Source organism: Schistocerca nitens, chromosome 1 (assembly GCF_023898315.1).
Source record: "Schistocerca nitens isolate TAMUIC-IGC-003100 chromosome 1, iqSchNite1.1, whole genome shotgun sequence".
Classification (NCBI taxonomy): domain Eukaryota; kingdom Metazoa; phylum Arthropoda; class Insecta; order Orthoptera; family Acrididae; genus Schistocerca; species Schistocerca nitens.
In genome coordinates this window covers 622,847,568-622,871,717 of record NC_064614.1, presented here as the reverse complement: position 1 = coordinate 622,871,717, position 24,150 = coordinate 622,847,568, and the positions used below count along the sequence as shown (strand labels likewise).

At 44.1% G+C, this 24,150-nt stretch overlaps 1 protein-coding gene across 1 annotated transcript in view; it reads left to right on the top strand.

Annotated features, from left to right (window-relative positions):
- Positions 1 to 1,583: 1,583 nt before the first annotated feature.
- LOC126257526 (uncharacterized) overlaps positions 1,584 to 24,150 on the top strand; it is a 178,103-nt gene continuing 155,536 nt past the window's right edge. The window contains exon 1 of the mRNA XM_049955570.1: positions 1,584 to 1,751. The gene's annotated coding sequence lies outside the window, so the exon portion shown is untranslated. The remainder of the gene's footprint in view (positions 1,752 to 24,150) is intronic.

The window sequence follows — 24,150 nt, the reverse complement described above, 5'->3', positions numbered from 1 at the left end:
TTATCATTGCTAATTCCTTAATTCTAATACAATTTTCTGATTTTTTGTTTCAGAGATGGTTTCTCACAACTCATATTCACCACTCAGTTTTGGGCTAAGCGAATTGACATTCTATCTTTTGTGACACACCACCATTAGACAGTGACGTTGCCTGCTGTTCAGTTCCATTGCTGTCAAATGTGAATCGTTCTGAAATACCAGCATGTTTCCACATTTTCCGCTGAGAAGATGTACTACAATTGTATAACTGATTCGTTTCATGTCATACTGCGAGATTACAATCACAATCCAAGGCATGACAGTGGCTCGTATGAATACAAATGGAACATCCTGAGCAGAAGATTCTTTGGCCAAAAGAACATTCTGTTTCGTTGAATAAAAAATTCGAATCATATTCTCTAACGGTGGAGTTCTTTCTCACTACACTTCCAACTTATTGAGAATATTCTCCGTGTATGTTGTGTTCTGGCACAGAACACACCCTAATCTTACATTTCGTTCAACTTGTACTAGCAGATAGATTATTCTGTATGCAAATATGGAACTGGCGTCAGTGAGTTTTAGCGATTCATTTCCGGTTTAGTTTGATGTGTTGTAACAACTTGTGAAAAGAATTACGGACTGTGTACGAAAATGTATATTCTGACGATGTTATCGATTTTTCGACATTCAGGAAACTTTTCTGTTGTTGAATTTAGGTGAACACATTTTCATTTACTCCAAACAGCAACTGTGTGAGAGTTTTCTCACTCGAGACAATTTTGGTTAAATACGGTGCATTATGATTCACTCACACATCAAGTACTTCAGCTGTCGCGCGTGCAGTTTTGCTAGGCTAGGGTTTTAACAAACCTACATGTTTCTGACATAAAAAATGTAAGGTATATGCTGTGGGAAATCATGATGATGAATATCTGAAAATGTCAGTGACACAGTTTGTGGTGAATGCCTAATAAGTCTTGTCCTACACCAGTCTGAAATCATGTGTCTGCTATATAGCACAAAAATGTTTTCATTCTCGCCCCATTTGAAAGGTCACCCCCTTCTTCTTTCATGATTTCCAGGAAGGAAGGTCACCAGTCAAATAAGTCTTTAAAGGTAACCATGTGTAAAATTCTACAGTTTCTCTCTACTGGGTTTCTTTGGGCTATGTATAGCATTTTTTCTTTTTGCTTTTCGAGCACCACAAATTCTGCTATAATTACTAAAGAAAAAAATCGGTAAAACTTAACCTCAGGACATCTTACTCAGATCGAAGTATACCCCAGAGCTCACTTCTGAAAACGGAGAACTTCTTTCCTTGCATTCATACGAAATCGGAGAATTTTCTTCGTGCTGAGCAACTTTTCCCGCAATTTTATTGACGCTCTCTTATGAAGTGCATTCTCCGACTCGCTTTATTCATGCGATTTTGAGTATTTTATGCGAAATCTGAGAATAGACTACATTCTCAATTTTATTCTTAAGACCCAGTAGAATTATTTGATAGGCCAGTGCGATGGCGGTGTGATGGGTTTGCAAGTTTGCGTTTTATACGCAAAAGGACTTTCACATATCTTTACTTGTATGAGCTTTGGCGTGTTGTGACGCGAAATGTTTACGAACTATCACTCATGTGTGGGGATTGGTGGGGTGGCGTGTATTTTTTCGTAACTGGGAGTGCCCTTAAGTAGTCACATCCCAATTTATCACTGTGGACACCTGCTTCACTATCAGGAGATAATGTCATTGTCTTCTGGACTTTCTTACAGGCAAGTCTTTTGCATTGATACATTATTGTAAGTTTGTGTGTTGCCTTCCACCCGGCAGGAAGTTCGCCGCTTCAAAGAAGCCAATATTTAGAAGAATACATATAATTCGGTCCACACTTGACAAGCTGAGCTCTGCCTCTGTCAACTGACGGAAGATTAGAGTGTTGCCAAGGTTGTGTACTAAATTTGCCTTTTCTATTGTGGTCACCATCGGCAGTAATTTCAATACTTATAGCAACGTAGGTTAAAATTTACATAGTCACACCCGTCGCATGCCATTTGTACGTATATCTGTAAAAGAAATATATTCGATACTAATCGTCGGCATCGACCAGTGATTTAGGAAACAAGTGATAAATGTAAAAACATGGTGACTATATCGTGATATTAGTTGAGGATTTTTTTCAAACGGACTAAGGTTCAAATCTGTCTGTGACAACATATTTTTATCGGAGTTGCAGCAGCAGCAGCAGCAGCAGCAGCAGCGTTATTCATCCGTAGATCTCTTACAAGGATGTAGGACATGTGAAAGTATTTTCAAGTTTAGACCAATTTGAAATAAGCAAATTCGTATACAAATACATTTACAGAGTTCTAGTTAAAGACAATCATTAGATTTACCCCTGATATACAATACTTTTTTTTACAAATAACTTATTAAATAATGTAATGCCGCACTGTTCACTCATGTCTCACTATCTCATGTGTCACTGCAACACACATTGCTTGGTAGCACCACACACACACACACACACACACACACACACACACACTGGTGATCTCTGGGTCATTTGCTACTTGTCACTGTGCGAGGTGCCGGGGCTAGTAGTGTATTTATCACTAAATTCTACTAGAATCCACATGTGTAAATCATGCTCTAAGCCCCCCCTATTCTAACTCCGACTTTTGCTGTTGCACAAGGATAAAACAAATACGCGAACTGACTCTAATCAACCCTGCTAGTGGAGTAGAAGAGAGTTTGGCACCTGCAATAATTTAATTTGATAAATAAGTTAAATAAACAAAGGTTTCATTAGCATAGTGAGGAATGATAGGGTTGCTCTATTGATTAACAGAAAGAAAGTTCTGTCCAAAATAACAATATGATTTATTAAGATTAAACGCAGAATAGTAAAAGAGACACAGGAAATATAAAACATCAAATTGGCTAAAAATTGGAGATTCATACAAACACAGTAAAGGTGAAGTTGTCCCTAACTTAGATCGTGAGGTTTATGACGAAGTGGTATGTGGAGCCAATTCCTTTCCACTCAAATCTCAAGAGAGACACACAGCTAACCCAATAGTAATTGCTGCTACTCGAAACTGAACAAAGTTAGAAAAGGATGAACAGGCGCGCTCTGCTGAGCTCTGATTATCACCTAGGAAAATCCCTATCTGCCGGTGTTGCGGACGTACATTACCAACAGTCTTCTTATCTCCCAGAACACGATCTGGCGTACCGCAGGCGAGGGCTGGTTGCTCCGACGTCCTCGACCGAAAGGCGACTGCCGACTACCCAGAGCACCCGTACAGGCCGAACACCGAACATTCCCGCCCCCACGACAGTGGCCGTGGTTACGTTCCAATCAGCAACTCGAAAACCGGCGGAAATTCCACTCCATTGCCGGAGCACTACCATTCCACCAATGGAGATTCTTGGCGCCAATTTCTGTGCTGATTTTGCAGAAAGTGCGGGAATTTTCCCGCCACAACTGCGTGGGTACACAAGTCATTCCCACGCCTCGCTGGTAGCCCGCCAGAAAGTGTTTTCGCAAGGTTTCTCTGAAGTAACGGAACCTCTAGCCCAGCCGCTACTTCACACCCCAGCGGGCGTGTCTCTTGACAATGTCGGCGTCTGAAAAGCATTCACTCGACTGCCTCACACACGTCGGCTTAACTCTCTCCTGTTCCACAGAGCCCGCCTGTCACCGGCCCACCCGGGTGACGAGAGACGCTGCGTGGGAAGTACGCGTGTTAAGGAAAAGCAACCCTCCACCGCATGCAACTAGAGAGGAGAATCGTAAGATAGAAATATGAGAGGGGGCACATGCCACCTCTCATTGCCCCTACGCCATTTTAGATTGTAATTGGTGAGCGGTTGGCTCACTTAGGAGCCAGGTAGTGAGTCAATCGCCCAAGAACAATCTTACAAAGTGACTCCACATACCGCACTCTATAAAAAAGATCATTGCAACTGAAAAATGCAACTCATAGAGGGAGGATTATTTATGATGTAGCCAACTTCACCTTCTTAATATGGAACACTAACACTCACATCACACATCCATACCCAGGGAGCCCCTTCCAAACACCGATTCACGCTCTAAACATGGCCCGGGCATCTGAGCCAAATATGGAGCAGTTTATTCTTTACAATCAGAGTTGGAGTGCTCCGCAATTAAATGCCCAAGATGTTACAACAATTTTAATCATTAAACTAACCTGACCTCATTCACACATGATAATATTTAAGTTAACAATCTCTTTGTGAGTTTTCAGAATCTAGTTACAACCTCCGATTCATTCTGTCTCCCTGCAGCAAGAATAACCTTTACAAAATGTTCCCTGAACTGATGGTCCATTCACAATGACAGTGGTGGTATCTGCTTCAGTTTATGGGGACTTCAGGCACACTGTTAGCATACACACAACAATAAACACAAAATACAAAAAAAACATGATGTGGAGAACAATACAGTAATCTGTAATAAGAATTACAGTGTAAAACACAAACGCATACAAGGTATATCATACATTACAGAAACAACATAAGAGAAAGAAATTTAAGAAAAACAAAAAAAACAAGGTTCATGGGGCATCAAATTGTGCGTGCACATTGCACAAAGTTCACGACTGTGCTGAGAATGAGGCACTAAATCACATTGTTAGAAATATCCGTGGCACTTCACTGATTCCACTGTACTGACATCACATAAGGCTAAACGTCGGTTGTAGTTGCTACGTTGTGGCAACAGCAATAGGGAGTTCTGGAGTGTCTGCAGTACGCTGTTGAGATTGTAGTCAGACCCACGCATATGATCACGGCAGTACGGTAGGAAGACACAGTGATAGGTTCTCCTCACGTCGATTAATTGTCTCTGAGATCTCCTTGTTGGGATACCTCACTAGTCTAGGTCTCTTCTCTCGCTGGACAGAACTTTACGTTTCCCAATATTGCCGTTCGACGAGGGATGGTGGCACGTGGAGTGACTCCACAAGTGTGAGAGGTCATCCATACAGGATCGAACTAGGAGCGACTATTGTTAAAAACTGCTCTCTAATAGAGAGGAGAAGTAAGACATGAGACCATTCATTTGTTAGTGTGGCACGATACTGCTTTGTGTATGCAGATCGGCCAATGCTAGTGAGTTGTAAAAACCCAAACAGGTGAGTATAGAGCGTCCCTTTCTGTCCTGAGGCACATGAGGCGCAGGTTCTGACACGATATGTGATCTTCTTCGTGTACTCACGACAACGTGGTCTGCCGCAGGGAATCCCTCCAAGCGGCTGCCGCGTCCGGAGAGCTAGCAGGCTGTCGCGTGTCAGGGTCAACGGCCAGCCCCACTTTCGCTTGTGGCGGGGCAAGGGTCCCGTGTAATCCCTCAGGTAGGCAGCCGGGTGACTGTCAGCGTGTAGGACGGGACGCTCGCCCTCTAGCAGGTAGCCGAAGACCTCTTGTTTTTGCGCTGGCTGGCCTCTGCATTGCCACGTTCCTCGTCATCTGTACAATTCTTACAAAAGTCTTATGCCTAACTTTTTCCCATGACCTTCTATGTTATAATAAATTTACATAATGAAACATTGATGGTTTGTCATTTCAGACACTCTTATTTTACTTTTATAGTTATTAATCTATGGCAATCATTATAACATCTAATCTAGACATGGAAATAATTTATTTTGATATACGTGTAGAGACCGATCTCAGTAAGTACATGGTGTGTGATAACTGATGCTTTGTAATGGATGAACAACTAAATGTGCGGGCCCGCACTAATATTACTATTAATTATATAGATCGACAGTAGACATGCTTCAAGAATTAACTACCATATCCCAACGATCTACATTCTACGTCTTTTAATTAAATTATGTTGTTATGCAGGTCTAAGTTTTACTGTGCTATAAAGAACATGCAACTACGCTACTTTCGCTCGCCCGTCGTCCCTCCATCTCGGGTCTGTGGATTGGTGACCTGAAAAATAGCAACTCAACAGGCGCGCGCCACACTTGTGGTAGAAAACCCCCACAATATTAATCTAGTTATTGTTAAATCCTACAGTTTAACTTATCCTAGTATCGTACTTTCCCTTTTATTTATTTATTTATTTATTTTATTTATTTATTTATTTATTTATTTATTTATTTTTTTTTTTATTTACCTTATACAATACCCTTACATAGTTCCTGTTACGCTGAGATGTCTTGCTGCTCGCCGCTATTGACGACAGTGATGTGCGCGCCGTACGACATGACCTCCGAGTTTTCATTACGCCTCACTGAAACTCCAGAGACTGGGTTAGCCATGGCTATACACGACAATAAATTTATAGTTGCAACTTCCTTCTCTATGTGAAGCGGTTTTCGCGATCGAAGTACACCTTTCCAGAAGCAATGTAATATGACCAAGCCAGGACTGGTTCCTGTTGAGGATTCAGACACCCAACACACGCCAGCTACACAGTATGTCACGAATATCCAAGTACAATTCCTTGGTGACTCATCTGTGACAAAAACGAGCAGCACGCTAAATCCCCAACCAGCACATTAGCATGGTAGGCTTTTATGCCCTCATTTCTCTCGTCTAGGGCACCATTAGAGTCAAATGCTCACAGGTTCACCCCGACTTGCAAGACAACGATACCGGCGCAGCTCTGCAAAAACTATACTGCCCATATTCACCCTCGAAATCGCGCAATATACCACAATCGTGCAGTGCACTGACGCGTGCCTGCAAGCATTGGTATGAACGTCTCACGAACTGGTTGTGGCCGCTATGGAGCGTATCACGACCTCTCAGAACGCTTCTAAGAGCACGTTCTTGTATGCGCCCGTTTGTGCGACGTCTCGTCACTCATCCTTATCCCTTAACATGGACACCAGATAGGAAAGGACAAAAACATTGCTCATGAAAAGGTAGTGTCTCCTACTCCATCGACATTGGAGATCGCAAACATAAACAAAAAGAGGATAGCAGCAGTAAATTCTTATGCAAGACTACGCAGCGTGTTAATACTTTAGCAATCTTAATCTATTAATGTAACGATTATTGTTCCCCGAACAAAGGTTCATATATTTGCCTATTCTACTATGTACATTTCTTACACTACTACTATTCTACGAACTCCTTTATGTGAGATATGTGGTGGAGTCCTATGGACTAGCGTCAATCCCTTCTTAGACTCCCCCTCCTCTGACGTGCATTAGGATTTGGAGGTCTAATTTCAATCTCCTGGCTCTCCTGTTGTCCTTGATTTCGCTCCCTCCAATTACGGTCGCTTTGCCGTTCGTCATTCCTCCTGTCCCAGATTGCTTGTCTGGATTGACCCTGTTCCCTGACGTTCTGGTTTCCGTGTCTCTGGTTTCCATAACCTTGAATAGCGTAACCTTGATCTCGGTAACCCTGGTTTCCTAACTGACCAGTGCGATTATGCGATCTGTTGTTGTCTTCCCTTGCTGGCCCGTGGTATTTGTTATTTTGCGCCTTCTTCCTGTCCTTTGCGTCTTGTTTATCGAAGACTACTTCGAGTTCGTGCAGTAGACTCTTGAATGCATCTATGTCAGATCCACACTTCCCGACAAGTGTCTGTTGATACCTAACTGGCAATTTCGAAAAGCAAAATTTAATAATTTCTCCGTTGCTGTATGGACTATCTAAAAACTGATTCTTCTTGAGTAAATCATCAAAAAATTTGGTTGCGCTCTTATGCCCGGACACTTCCAGTTCAGGACAAAATATTATTTCCTCTTTAATCCTGTCTTGCGTTTCCTTTGACCAGTAGGTCCGCAGGAATGCACCAACAAATTCCTGATAAGTCCGACACGTCGCTGCCACGCCCCGCATCTTTTCCGCGGCTTGGCCTTCGATGTGTCCACACATGAATTCTAATTTGGCCTGGGTTGGCCATGACGACGGTAATGAATTAGTAAATTGCATCACCCAGCTCTTCGGATGCATCGACCCTCCATTATCTTTGAACTTCTGGAATTTGAGTATCGACAGGAAGTGATTGTGATCAAAATTCTGTCCGATCCTCGCACTGGTGTTGTCAGACGTTTCCGATACTTGCACGTCTGCGGAGTGTCCTGATCTATCTTGCTGATAACTGTGATGTGCTACGTCTGTATCACAGTGGAAGTGGCATTCAGCATTCACTCTTCTAAGTGGGCTGCAATTATTGGAGCTATTACTCGCTGTTTCTGCGTGTGCATTGTTTGTTCCGCACGCTGTCACTGGGCTAGAGCACGGCGGGCTTTTCCTCGGAGACACAATCCTGTGTGCTCCATCATTGGTATCCGAACGCGCAGTGCTCGTGTGCCCATTTCGCTCTAGTTTTGCTATCCGACTCTCTACTTCTTTCATTCGTTTCGTGATGTTCGTAACCGCAATATTACCTTGAGTCTTTAAGGCCGCTAGGGATTTCGAGTGGACTTGTGTCGCACGTCGCAAGCGCCCTGCGAGTTTAAGAGTTACTCTTGCGATTTTCATTGCCCCTGTTGCTGCAGTTTTGGCTAGGCCTGCTACTTTTTGTGCTACCATTGACATTTGTTTTGCTTCTCCACATTCTTTCTTTATTGTTAATAATTCCCCACGAATTGCCCCTATATGCGAGATTATTGCCTCAGTGTCCCTCTTACGCTGTTCGTCGGCTTCTTCCTTCTCCTTCTTACGTTGTTTCTCCTCTTCTTCCTTCTCCTTCTTACGTTGTTTCTCCTCTTCTTCCTTCTCCTTCTTACGCTGTTCGTCAGCTTCTTCCTTCTCCTTCTTACGTTGTTTCTCCTCTTCTTCCTTCTCCCTCTTACGCTGTTCGTCAGCTTCTTCCTTCTCCTTCTTACGTTGTTTCTCCTCTTCTTCCTTCTCCCTCTTACGCTGTTCGTCAGCTTCTTCCTTCTCCTTCTTACGTTGTTTCTCCTCTTCTTCCTTCTCCCTCTTACGCTGTTCGTCAGCTTCTTCTTTCATTGATCGTAGGAAGCTCAGTATTGGGTTTACGTCATCTTCTTGATCCTCTTCAAACATGGGCGATGTAACTCTGGACACCTGGGCGCTAGAGCTCTGACGTGACCGAGCTGGCCTCTGTCTGCACTCGTTCGTTTGACTATAAACTTCTGCTACCGTCTCGACCTGTGTGCCTGTCTCTGTTTCATCCTCTACTTCACTATCATAATCACGGCCGCAACGCTGCTCTGAGATCGCGTCCAAATCACCTTCCTCATCAATGCCCCTGGCGTCCTGTCCTGCTAAAAATGTGCCCATCTCATCTCCGAACCTATTCCCGTCAGTAAACTGCCCCTTATCCATTATGCTATCCTCTTTTGTTTTAGCTTCGCCCGATAATAGTCGTGCCTTACTTCTCGTTATCATTCATAAAAACAAATTCATCTAAAATGCACAATAAAATTAATCTACTCCATATATTTTTTACACATAAACATAAAATTTCAACAACGCTGTTCCAACGCTGTAATCACAAACACAATTTGATGTGGTACAGAAACCGCACACAAATCCGACAAAGTGCGATGCGGTACAGACACCACATCAGCGAAACACAAAAAAAACAATGAACAAAAAAATATATACACTGAAAACAAAAACTGTAGTCATGCGCCGCTACTTAAAACTAAACGCGGAACTACCAAAAAAAACTTGGGTATTAATCATTAAAAAAAATAGAGAGAAAAAAAATTGAATGTTCCTACTAAGAATCCTGTTTGTTTATCAGAGATTCACAGGAAAGATCCGAGGCCAAGGGTCGCCATATTATGCGAGGTGCCGGGGCTAGTAGTGTATTTATCACTAAATTCTACTAGAATCCACATGTGTAAATCATGCTCTAAGCCCCCCCTATTCTAACTCCGACTTTTGCTGTTGCACAAGGATAAAACAAATACGCGAACTGACTCTAATCAACCCTGCTAGTGGAGTAGAAGAGAGTTTGGCACCTGCAATAATTTAATTTGATAAATAAGTTAAATAAACAAAGGTTTCATTAGCATAGTGAGGAATGATAGGGTTGCTCTATTGATTAACAGAAAGAAAGTTCTGTCCAAAATAACAATATGATTTATTAAGATTAAACGCAGAATAGTAAAAGAGACACAGGAAATATAAAACATCAAATTGGCTAAAAATTGGAGATTCATACAAACACAGTAAAGGTGAAGTTGTCCCTAACTTAGATCGTGAGGTTTATGACGAAGTGGTATGTGGAGCCAATTCCTTTCCACTCAAATCTCAAGAGAGACACACAGCTAACCCAATAGTAATTGCTGCTACTCGAAACTGAACAAAGTTAGAAAAGGATGAACAGGCGCGCTCTGCTGAGCTCTGATTATCACCTAGGAAAATCCCTATCTGCCGGTGCTGCGGACGTACATTACCAACAGTCTTCTTATCTCCCAGAACACGATCTGGCGTACCGCAGGCGAGGGCTGGTTGCTCCGACGTCCTCGACCGAAAGGCGACTGCCGACTACCCAGAGCACCCGTACAGGCCGAACACCGAACATTCCCGCCCCCACGACAGTGGCCGTGGTTACGTTCCAATCAGCAACTCGAAAACCGGCGGAAATTCCACTCCATTGCCGGAGCACTACCATTCCACCAATGGAGATTCTTGGCGCCAATTTCTGTGCTGATTTTGCAGAAAGTGCGGGAATTTTCCCGCCACAACTGCGTGGGTACACAAGTCATTCCCACGCCTCGCTGGTAGCCCGCCAGAAAGTGTTTTCGCAAGGTTTCTCTGAAGTAACGGAACCTCTAGCCCAGCCGCTACTTCACACCCCAGCGGGCGTGTCTCTTGACAATGTCGGCGTCTGAAAAGCATTCACTCGACTGCCTCACACACGTCGGCTTAACTCTCTCCTGTTCCACAGAGCCCGCCTGTCACCGGCCCACCCGGGTGACGAGAGACGCTGCGTGGGAAGTACGCGTGTTAAGGAAAAGCAACCCTCCACCGCATGCAACTAGAGAGGAGAATCGTAAGATAGAAATATGAGAGGGGGCACATGCCACCTCTCAACTGCCGCCGCCTATACAGGGTTATTCCAAATGAGGGACCTATTTATAAAAATTCATATGTATTCAATTAATAATCCAAAATGAACAAACTTTTTATCAATGAAAAGAGGAGGATTCAAAGCTTTTTCAGGTGGATGGTGATGGTTTCAGAAACTGCTGGTAGAGTTTGTGCGTTAATAGGGCCGTCATTCTGTTTCAGTGTCAGTTAAGTCAGTTGTGAGTGAGATGGTGACTGTGGAGTACAAGGTTTTCTGCACTCTTGAGTTCGTGAAAAGTGAGTGGCAAATTGTAGTGCAGCGGGCACTTCATACCAACTCACTAAAGTGTTAGTCGTTAGTTTAAGCAGTTTAAACAGACTGGGAGTGTGTGCAAAGGAAAAAGCACAGGCCAATCACATGTGTCAAAGAGGATGATGACAGACGGATGCAAGAAAGTTTTGTGCGTGGTCACAGTAAGTCTACAAATAGAGCCAGCTGAGAAATTGGATGATGATGTTTTGGATGGTGGGGTGCTCAACTGCGCAGTTATCAGCACCCGTACAAATTCCCAACCTTTACTCAGTCCAACCATTTTATGAATGATGATGAAACAATGAGGACAATACAAACACCCAGTCACCTCGTGGCAGGTGAAAATCCCTGACCCCCCTGGGAATCGAACCCGGGGCCCGTGCTTGGGAAACGAGGATGCGACCACGAGCTGTGAACAAGAACTTAGAATACCTCAACCATCTGTATGGAAAGTTCTGAGATGGCATTTACTATACAAGCCCTAATGATTACAGTTTAAATAGGCTCTCAAACCCAATGACAAAGAGAAGTGTCTCGCATTTTGTGTTTGTGTTAGCAAAGATGGAGGATGAGAGATTTCTACAGCATGTAGTTTTTACCGATGAGCGACATTCCACCTTAGTGGAAAAGTCAAGAGACACAATGTGCGCATATGTGGTTTGGAAAATCCACATTCACTGTTGAACATGAAAGAGACTCACTGTAGATCAACATTTTCTGTGCTGTATCCCTTACAAAGATTTTTGAATCGTTCTTTCTTTGCAGAAAGAACTGTAATGGGAATCACATACCTGTACATGTTGGAACAGTGGCCGTTCCCCCAAAGTATGGAAGATTCCCAGGACTTCATTTTCCATCAGGATGGAGCTCCGCTCCATTGACACCATGTGTATGAGGCTTTTTGAATGACTCACATCCTCAGCACTGGATCGGTTGCAGGGCACTTGAGGACCTGGCTCTGCACTTCCGGCCACAGAGATCTCCTGATCTTACATGTGACTATTTCTTATGGGGTTATGTGAAGGAAGCTGTTTATGTCCCGCCACTTACCAACCATTCTGAACGATCTGTGGAACCAAATCACTGCTGCCGTGCATTCAGTAACAGCACCTACGCTTTTGCGTGTGTGGGGCGAGTTTGGCTACTGCATTGATGTTTGCCATGCAGTCAGTGGTGGACACATTGAACATTTATAACATTTATCACACTTCTAAGTATTAAATAATTAATAAAAACTATTTAATTACAAATTATTAAATTTATAAAATTGATATCAAACATTATAAAAAAAAAACTTTGAAACTTTCTCTTTTCATTAGTACAAAGCTTGCTCATTTTGGATTTTTAGCTGAATAAATATGAAGTTTTGAAAATGAGTCCTTCATTTAGAATAACCCTGTATAGTTCTGAGTATTTCCCTTGATTCCCACTGTACCTCCTTCCATCAAATGTCTAATATCAATCCAGGAAGATGAAGGGCAAGTAGTATGTTAGTAAACATGTTATGTCTGTCAGAACACTGGATGCTGAAATGTATCAGATTTATCTAGCTGAACGCAAATTCATGTTGTACTACTATACAATCTGAGGATTTAAGTTTGTAGCTGTATACACAAAAAATCTGTTAATTAATTAATAAAATCTGTTAACCTCATTGAATATTGTTTTGAACTCGTCTTTAAGTGCTCTGCACAACATTAGGCATAGAAAAACGAAAGGTAGTAGTATTGGCAGTTTACAAATCAACATCAGGAAATATCATTAGAATTAGTCAACAGTATTGTAGTTGCATTGTTGTATAGACCAGGCCTGTTGAGGTGGCCGGCCGCTGTGGCCGAGCGGTTCTAGGCGATAAAGTCCAGAATTGCACTGCTGCTATGGTCACTGGTTCGAATCCTGCCTTGGGCATGGATGTGTGTGATATCCTTAGGTTAGTTGGGTTTAAATAGTTCTAAGTCTAGCGGACTGACGACCTCAAATGTTAAGTACCATAGAGCTTTGAGCCATTTGAACCATTTGGTGTTGTAGTAGTACAGCTGGGCATTGAAAACTTGTGTTCCAAAATTCACAGTTGTATATACTGCCCCAGGGCATATTTGTCGCACCTTTGCCCAGCTCCTGGTCACATAGCTCATAACAGAGTTGTAGCCATTGTGTGGTGATACCCTTCTGCCCGCTCTGGCTAGTACTACTGCTTAGTGCAGGTTTCGCTGAACATGACTAGCCTGTCTCACAATCCTTTTGTGTACAAATTGCTGTAACCTACGTGTAGCCAAACTGTGATTACTGGCCACCAGTAGCTGATGCAACAGCTTCTGATGAATTTGACATGAAACTAGTAACAGCACTAAAGTGTGGTAGCCACACTGATAAGCTTAAGATATTCACAACATGGTGGTAATACAAACATTAAGAAATGACTAATGGTTGTCATCACCAGTGACAACATGAAAACAGGAACAAAATAAAATCCTGCATATTAACAAGACTTCCACGAGAATAGGGGATTTTGGGTCAAGAATGTTCTTGTTATTAATGGCTTTATACATATAAAAACGTGAACATATAAAACCACAGTGCGTATAAGGGTTGATCAGGAATATGAATGTAATGGTTATGCGCATTCTGTATAATAAAAATTGTGGCATGACACATTTGCTGGCTTCGCTAACTTACAGCCAGACTCTCACCATTGCACCTAAGCTTGACCATGGGCACTGTTACATTTCAGTCTGTCACCACAAACTTAAAAAATATGTCTAATATGCAACACAATAAAAAAAATGGGTTACTATCCTGAAATCAAACACTTCCACTTAATATTTAAATACAGATGTATATTTAAGTACAAGCATCTACATGTGTATATAGAAGAAGTCACATAAACAGACTGAATCATCTCAAACTTTTCATCCAAAGAACTCGTGACTGGAGAGTGTGTCCTTGTCTGTGGGTCGATTTTTATATTGAGGCCACACAGCCAGTAGTGCCTCCCCCCCTCCCCCCGCCACTGTACAGAGTACTTGTGATTAGTCCTGGGAGGAGGGGGGGGGGTGTAGTGTCTGTGTCGGATTCAAGGATGTTCTGGGGTCTGGGAGCTGGACGATTGGTACCTTCATGTCGTCTGGCAATGAAGTCGGTGGTGGAACACAAAGTGGTAGGTCCACATGAAGTCCTGCAGATGGCATGGTAGGGCAAAGAGACGGCCGGCTCAAGAGAAAACCGGTGGGCTGAAGTGTGGAGAAGAACCGAAGCCCAAAGAGACAATTCGAATCTCACCAAGTGGAGAGATGAAAGCACGTAGGAGGGCAGGGTCGCAGTGTTGAGGGAGGATGAACCACTGCAGTACCTTGACTTCCAGATGCTCGTGTGATAACAAAGGGTTCGAGTCTATCAGAAGGACGAGGACATGGCTGTTATTTACTACCAGCGAAACGTCTTCCATGCGATGTGGCAGAACTGACACGATTGTAGGAGGATTGCGCGAGTGGCATGGGCTGGAAAACCTGCAAATGGAGAGTCCCTTGAACTATCTGGGAAACCAGCGAAAGGATAGTTGCTAGGGCTGGATACCAATGAGGGTCCATGGGCCTGAGTGACTTGTGCTGTATCATTCAAGGAGTCTCAAACATGATGGGGGCCTAGGTTGTCAGCTGTGTTGGGAGAGCCTGATGCCAGAGAATTGGGCCCGCAAATGCAGGTTTGCCCCGATGCAGTGAAACTGTGTGTGGGGTGTCTTTGACGAGAATGTCACATGTTGAATCCCCATGTTGCAGAACCTTGAAGGGGCCCTGGTAGGGGGGCTGTAAAGGTTGGCGTATGGCAACATGATGTGGGAACAATATTTAAGAGGAGGAGGCACATAGGAGACTGGGGCGTATGACTAACTGGTGGATAGAGGCATATGTGCTTGAAATGCATACACCAGCGGCTAATGAAGTCGAGGGGAGGGGACGAATCATCCTGAACCGTCAGCTGGACTAGTTCACCAGGCTGGACGTAAAACACCTCTAAAATGGTGCCTTGGATGTCTGGTTTGTGCATTGACCTGAAACCTAAAAGGACCCAAGGTAGAGCTTCTGACCAAAGGCAGTTATTGCATCTGAGGGCGGTCTTTAAAGTGCGATGCCACTGTTTCGCCAAACCGTTACAAGGTGGTGTGGATTTTGTAGATACCGCACATGCGACACAGCAAAGTGAACAGGGACGACTCGAATTGCCAGCCTTGGTCAGTTGTGAGTGTGGCTGGGCAGCGTAACCGGGTGATCGAAGAGGAAACGAAACCTTTGGCAATCATCTCGGTCGCGATGTTTGACAAAGGTATGGCTTCCACCCTTTGGGACAAGTGATCAGTAGAAGACAGGACATATCTAAAACTAAATCCTTCTGATGGTGGTAGGGGTCCGATAAGATTGATATGGACATGCCTGAAACATCCTAGAGAAACGCAAAATTTACCTAGTGGCCGACTTTGTTGCACTGGCAAGGGATACAATTGTGAGCCCACGTCTGGCTGTCTCTTTTGATATCTTTCCAGACAAAGTGCTCGGTAATGAGCAGGATAGAGGCACGAATGCCCGAATGTGCAGGGTTGTGTAAGGCATCGAAAACTTGATGGCATAAGGGAGCCAGTAACACTGGGCGTAAGACTCCACTAAAAAAAATTGCACCAGACCTCGTCGGCGACACTGGGGAATCGTGCCTTGGTGAACATGAGTCAGGTAGTCAGGACCGCAAGGAGTGCTTGGGTGCCCTCTTCTGTTGCTTGAATAGTAGCGAGATTAGACAGATCTATGATGTTGGACACTGCATTGATGCATGAGAAAAAATTGGCAGCGATATTATCCATGCCCGTGATATAGTGGACATCTGTTGCAAACTGAGACACCAAGTCGAAATGGTGGAAATGACGAGGGGGTGGGTCCTCCGGAGGGTTTCGGAAAGCATTCGTAAGTGGTTTGTGGTCTGTGAGGATATACACACATCGAAAATAGTTTTGCATCACCTCAGTTCCGAGAGTTCCAGAACCCGTACAGAAAATTGGAGTAGAGATCAACATAAACATTGTTTCCGCCATTTTTTATTGCTCATGAAAACCACACATTGCATTTTGTACCACCACACAGTGATCACTTCAGAGGCCCAGATTGCTGTACACACCGGTACCTCTAATACCCAGTAGCATGTTCTCTTGCATTGATGCATACCTGTATTCGTAGTGGCGTACTATCCACAAGTTCGTCAAGGCATTGTTGGTCCAGATTGTTCCACTCCTCAATGCTGATTCAGTGTAGCTCCCTCAGGGTTCATGTCTGGAGAACATGCTGGCCACTGTAGTCGGGTAATGTCGTTATCCTGAAGGAAGTCATTCACAAGACGGGCATGATGGGGACGCGAATTGTCATCCATGAAGACGAATGCCTCACCAGTATGCTGCCGATATGGTTGCACATGTATCGTACAGCCATTACGGCGCCTTCCGCGACCACCAACGGCGTACGTCGGCCCCACGTAGTGCCACCCCAAAACATCAGCAAACCTCCACCTTGCCGCACTCGCTGGACAGTGTGTCTAAGGCGTTCAGCCTGACTGTGTTGCTTCCTAACACGTCTCCGACGATTGTCTGTTTGAAGGCATATGCGGCACTCATTGGTGAAGTGGTGAGGAGAATGTGATGCCAATCCTGAGTGGTCCATTCGGCATGTTGTTGGGCCCATCCGTACCGTGCTGCATGGTATCGTGGTTGCAAAGGTGGACCTCACTGTGGGCGTCTGGAGTGAAGTTGCTCATCATGCAGCCTATTGCACACAGTTTGAGTCATAACATGACATCCTGTGGTTGCACGAAAAGCTTTATTCAACATGGTGGCGTTGCTGTCAGGGTTCCTCCAAGCCATAATCTGTAGGTAGTGGTCACCCACTGCAGTAATAGCCCTTGGGCGGCCGTAGTGAGGCATGTCAATATCTCCTCCATGTCCGAACAACATCGCTTTGGTTCACTGCAAGACTCCTTGTCACCAGAGTGTTTTGAAGAACAGCTCCTACTGCTGTGTCACTGGCATCTGAGGTAATGAATAGTTTGGTTGAGGGATGCGGGTGGGGGAGCGTCACAGCCCAGACCAGGGAAACTTTTAGCACCTCAAATGCTTTGACCATGGCGTCCGTCCAAGGGACGGGTTGAAGTCCCAAGGTTTGCTTGTCTGACAGTTCATCGTGAAAGGAGTTTGTACTGCAGCCAGTGAGGGCAAGTGATGGTAGTAGCAGTTGACAGTGGCGAGGAATTGGCACAGTTCTTTATAAGTCGAAGGGGGTGACATAGATGAGGTGGCCTACACATGAGCTTTTGGAGGTTGTATACCATCAGCAGATAATGTGTAGCTGAGGGAGGTTACAGACGTCTGCCATAATTGTAACTTATCTTTGTTGACTACTACACTGTTAGACTTTAAGGTTATGCTCATGCTCCTCAGCTGTCTTACTGAAATGAGTAAGTCATCCAGGTATGTGAAACAAAACTCTAACTTTCATTGAATCAATAGTCAATAAATCATTGCCATGTCTGGGAAGCATTTTTAAGGCTGAATGGCATGTAATGGTACTGGAACAAACCTAGCGGCCCGATAATTGCAGTCTTGGGTGTATCCTCCGGTTCCACAGGTATCTGGTGGTAAGCGCGTTTACAGTCAATTACACTGAAGATGGAAGTGCCTGATAACATATGGGTGAAGTCGTTGATGTTTGGGACTGGGTAATTGTCTATTATGATACTCACTTTTAAATGCCTTGAGTCCCCTCACATGTGAAATGAGTCGTCTTGTTTGGTAGCGAAGTGAATAGACGATGACGAATTACTGTCTGACGGCTGTAATATACCTGCAGCTAACAGATCATTAATTTCCTGTCATGCCATGCATAATTTAATAGGGTTGAGGTGTCTTGACTTTATGCCGGGTAGGGGGGCTGTCAGTAGTAACTATCTCATGCCCTGTCCCATCTGTGATTGAGAATACTGAATGAATGTGGCACAAGAGGGGGTTCCTCATTAACAAACATGTCCATCATGTGGAGAGTACACCAATGGGAATGGCAGTGGGAAAGTGACATGTTTGGATTGCGTGTGTGATGTGCACGAATGTCAGAAGACTGGTAGTGAGTGGTGAGCAGGAACTCGTGGCGGACGTAGACTGTCACAAGTGTGCGGGCGCAACTGACGCTGGGTGAGAGTGAGAAACAGAGGTGTCGGCTGAGTCACATGGCTGGCATGCGGGAGAGGGGGATTGTTTATCAACATGTGGTGTGTCAGTCTGCATGGAGGAGATGGGCGTGTCACGTGTGTGAGGGCAGGGTTGGTGTTTGGGCACACTGACTGCCACGCGCGACACAGAGTGGGACAGGCAGGGTGTGGCTGGTGTGCCTGCTGCAGAAACCGGTTAGTCACAAGCAAAATGTTTCATTGGACTGACCTGAGAAGTGGCGGGGCTTTAGCCGGCGCAAGAAACTTGTTCTGTCATTGGTGTCGTGACTTGCAGGTTCTGCAGCTGCATGCGGGCAGAGGCGAATTCCCTGGAGGTGAGCAAAATGCAGCATTGGAGATTGTCGTTCTACCGATGACTTTCCGTTACAGCCTTGCACTCTGACAGTAAAATGTTCACACTCCTCAGAATGCCACCTGTGACTGTGAAACACTCGCGCAGCAAACTATTTGCTGTGAGAACACGAGTGGGAAAGCAAAAGGTGAGTGCACTGTATGTGTGTATTCATAGGGTGGTGCAGCACCGTGCTCTGGAATGATGTTCAGAGAAGGTTTGTAGTTTGTGGTGTGACAAGAAATCCATCCCTAGGATCAGCTCGTCTATGTCGGCTATGTAAAAAGTATAGGGGAAACACAAGGATTGTGATAGGTGAACTTTAACTTTGACTGAGCCCGAAGTTTCTAGGGTCGAAGCGTTGATTGCTCGGAGGAGCGAAGTCGATGGAGAAGATGCAGGCAGAGCCATCAGTGTAGGGATTACAGATACATTCGCGCGCCTGTGTTGGCCAAAAAATTGAGTTTCGAAGAAATGGCTGTTGGGAAAACGGGGGAATGTACGGAGTGCAGCGTAGGGTACGCCTGTCTGATCCCCCACACGGTTTGGTGCCTGCTGTACCCTGTGGACGGCATTTGGGTGCTGGTGAGGCGATCAACACTTCTGTGCTGTGTCACTGAAGACCTTGTTATACCAGCAGTATGGGTGAGCTGGATGTGGTGAGGGCATACGGGGTGTGCAGGATCCGGGAGTGTTTGGAGAGCAGAGAGTACGAGCGCAGGCCACCAGGCGTTGCGAAGGACGGAGCAGTGGAACGGGCCCTGCCTCTACCAGCAAATGGGTGAATCTGTGGTGCAGACATACCAACCAGTGGTAGAGAATGTGGAGGTGGCACGATCGACACGAAGGAATGTGGTAGCAGGTGTATCTGGAGATCGGTGGGTAGCTTAGCAGACCACACTGCCCAGAATGTTATATCCAGCATAGTTGGCTTGTCAGCCAGCAACCATAGGCAGTGCCAGAGTTGCGACGGTGTCTGGTCCTCAAGGTGTTCATCATATAAAATTTTTAGGATTAGCTCCTGGGGGGGTGGGGTGGGGGGGCAAGTGAGGTGCTTGATAACTGTCTTCTTGACGAAGTCACACAGTCACACTTCAGGGCTGGTGGTGGAGAGAGGAGCAGGTCACAGATCAAGTCTGAGTGATTGTGAAGGTGTGTCATGAGGCACAGGAACGTGGAGTTGTTATCGGAAACATCATTATGATGATGTTTGGTTTGTGGGGTGCTCAACTGCGTGGTTATCGGCGCCCGTACAAAGCCCCAACCTTTGCTCAGTCCAATCTCGCCACTTTCCTAAATGATGATGATGACAACACAAACATCCAGTCATCTCGAGGCAGGTGAAAATCCAGGGACCCCATGCTCAGGAAGCACTCTGCAGTGGAGTTTGCACTGTGTGAAACTTCCATGCAGATCAAAACTGTGTAGTGAACCATAACTCAAACTAGGGACATTTTCAATTGTAGTAGGCAAGTGCTCTATTGTCCAAGATATCCAAGCATGACTCATGCCTACCCTCATAGCTTTAGTTCTACCAGTATCTCTTCTCCTGCCTTTCCAAATTTGTAAAAGTTCTCATGTGTATCTTGCAGAAGATTGCTTGGCAAAGGTGTTTCAATGGCTAGGAAGTTGACAGTGGTTGTTTTGTGAAGGATAAAGGAAGAGATGATCTCATTCAGGTCTTGACTTGAGAAGGTCATGCATAGTCTTGGCAGAGTAATATGTGGAGGCATGGGTGGTACTGGGAAAAGAAGGATGCTTATGAGGTCTTTGGAAGTGGGAACAGTAATTGTAGGAGGAGAAGACTGCCTAGCATATTTATGGACAAGATCTGTGGGGAGAGGAAAGCCTGGAGGAGGTATGTTGTTTTAGGTATTAAAGGAATTGGTGAATGCTGCAAATTCTTAGGCTAGGCTGTTCTAGTGATGGGCAAGAGTAGCCAAACACACCAACATGGGGACAGTCAGATGGCTGGAGCGTAGCCTAAATGACAACGTTGTTCTGACCAGCTGCCATGCTCAGTGGCGGCCAAGTGACTCTTGCATGACAGCATGTGTGCAATAGGTCTACCTGGCAGGTAGCCTTATACTAAAAGCCCCTGCATGAAAATGAGCTGAGAGATGCCCATGGATTGGAGCAGCCTGAGGTTGTAAGGGAGGAAGCATTTGATGTGAAAGGTGTAGCAACTTTCAAAATGAATTATTGGTACTTAGTGGTTGATTTTATATAGTCTGATGTTTGGATGAGAGTTTCAGTGAGACAAAGTTCAACGTAAAGGGGCTTTGGATCTGGAGAAATACCAGATGAATTTTAGTTTGAAGAAGGAATTAAGTAGGGAGTTGGGGAATTTCTTTGTTGAACCAAGATCACAAAGATGTGATTCATATATCTGAGCCAAGGGTCCATATTAAGGGATAAATTGGGTACTGGGGGTGTAATTGTGTGGAAAGGCTTGGGTGGAAGTTAAAAGCATGAAAGTAGGTAGATCACCGTATTGTGGTCATGCACTCCTGTCCTTCATAGGTCTACAAAATGAAGAGTGAGCAGGCAGCTTTTCTCTATTGCACTATGTCACAAAAAGCAACTACAGAGTATTTCACAAAGCTGTACTGACACTTCTGGAGTTCAGCTTAGGGATCACTGGCGACACAGTGTGCAGACATTTCCAGGGGTTTTTATTTTCCACAAAGTCTGTTTACACTAGATGGAATAGAGACATGAGCTACAAATAATGCTAATGTAAGAAATCTCTGCATAAGTTCCACAATGCTAGAGGGAAATTGATTCTTAATCATCCTGTACGGCAGCTACACCATTCCTCTGGGATAGGCAACTTCCACCATCACAAGTATTGGTTGTTTTCCAGTTTACAGGTGGACAATGCTTCCCCAGCATCTGCTGTCCAATTCTCTCAAATGTGTAGACAAAATAACTTCATCGAGCTCATGTTTGGGTACTGGAGTTATTTTCAGTTTATTGGGTGAATATTTATTTGCTTTGTTTAATGAACTTTTTTTAAAAAAGCTCAATAACTGGAGCTGCCAGCTGTCTACCACACTGAAGAGCATGCCCCAAGTGTAACAGTCTGTCAATACGTATTCAACAATTTCAGTTTTTGTTGCTCACTATCAATGGCTGGAATACTTTTCTCAGCTTGAGAGTATCAAATGCATTATCCCAGCCTCAGCTCTTCCCCAACATGAGAAGAGGCCCAGAGAGTTAAATTGGTTTCCTCTCTAGCTGAAGTAGGTCACCTAGGTATTACAGAACTTCAGATATTTCAACAAAAGGCAAGTTTAGTTCAGTCAAATGGTGCTCAGAATGGTCTAATAGTGGAAATTATTGTTTTGCTGTCAAGTTTTTTATGCGCTGAATCCAAATTTTCAAAGTTCCACCAAAGTTTTGTCCCAGAAATGGGTCAAACATGGAAATAACAACAACAAAGTGGAAGATTTTTGGGTTCTTAATTTATAGCTCAGAGAAGATGCAATTTTCAGCAATAGTTGACTATTTATGAAAATAAAGAGGGTAAAATCTTCCACAAAATAGGTCTTGGTTAATTTTTTTCATCAGACCAATCATATGGCAACGCAATTTCAAAGCTGAGGAGATGGGCCATCTCAGGACCTACCTCCTGCATCGTTACCATACTTTGTTGCACATCCATTGCAGAATTCCATCATCCAGTAGTGTCACAGTGTTAATAGAGTGGTTGGTAGTTGATGCTTGCTGTGGTGGAGGGGTAAGATGTTTGTGAGGTGTTGATAACATCTCACTCCTGATGGGGAGAAGGCCAGTCCTTTATGTTGGTCTCCTGTGCTGGTAGTTGTTCACAATTTCATCCTTCGTTGGTTGCATAGAACATTGTTTACAATTTCATCTTCGGTTGGTTGCGTAGAACATATTTGTGGTTGGTAAATACAATTTAAATGCATAAAATAGTCATACATAATTCAAAGTGAGAAGTGTGTCCTAAGTGAGGGTGTACTGGGTGATGGGAGAAAAGTGTCATCACATATGCCCAAAGTGGTCTTGAAGAACATTCTTGAAGCAAGTAAGAAGAAGATGGAGTGGATAGCTGCCATTCTGAAGATTCATAAACTGTGTCAAAAAAAGTACACAAGCAAAAAATTGATTTCTGGTTGTAGCCAAAGAGAAACGCAACTGGATTTTGATTTCAAAACCAACTGTTTTTTGTGTGGGTCAGCTATTATGTCAGAATTTCTGACTCAGCAGAACAAGCTTCCTGCTAATTGTTGAAATGTATGTGCAAGCTGGGACTGCAAGAGACTATTCTAAAACTTGCTGAGAGACAAAACCATGAATTGGGTCGCTCAGTGATAAGCCAAGTTCCTGACTTCCTTGTAGCAGATGCCCAGTACCCCATCAAATGCATGAAGGTCCTGCATGGCAATCCAAAACTGGTAGGGGGTGGGGGGTTGGAGGGAACAAGGTCCAAATGCCTCTGAAATTAATGGTGCTATGCAGCAAATTTACAATTACCTCACTGAAAATGATGAGGACTGTCAATTTTCCCTTCTGCAGTTAACAGATCAGATCCACTGTGACTACCATCCTGATGTCAAGACAGTGAAAGCTCTACTGTTGAGGTGTGGAAGTGATATAGTGGTGCCTCATTCGTGAAAAAATCAACTGTTTGTTTCAAAAACACAGGCTACAAATAATTATTACAGGTAGTTGGCATCAGTCAAAGTTATCTCCAGAGGAAGTGTGTTGACATGTGGTTGAAACAGTAGCAGACATACTTGTTGAAGATAATTCAATCACAGGCTTACAATAACAGAATGTTCCCCTCCAGACCAGTTTCTTACAGAGAACAGTGTCGTTATCCCTGTTGCTGCCCAAAATTTTGGTAATTGATTAGTGAAGAAGCAGAAGCAATAAAACTTGAATAAATGGAAGACCAAAGGTATGAACGTAGCACATGGCTTGACTCAACTCTTTCTTGTCACCATTGCAAGTTGGCCTTGCCGCATTCATCTACAAGAAGTATGGCTTTCAGAAACTACTTGATGTACTGTCTGCTTTAGAACACAGTGTCTACTATAGAAAAGCAGTATGCTTTGAGGTGCAAGCAATGATGGCAAAAAGGTTATAATTTGATCCATCCAAATCATTTCAATTTACCATTGACAATGCTGACTGCAGCATGCAGACTTGATGGAAACAACAACTTCCATGTAATGGGGGGAAACCTATGTACCACACTACATGAAGATAAGCCATAGTTCGCATTGTTTTTATCATAATTTCCCATTGG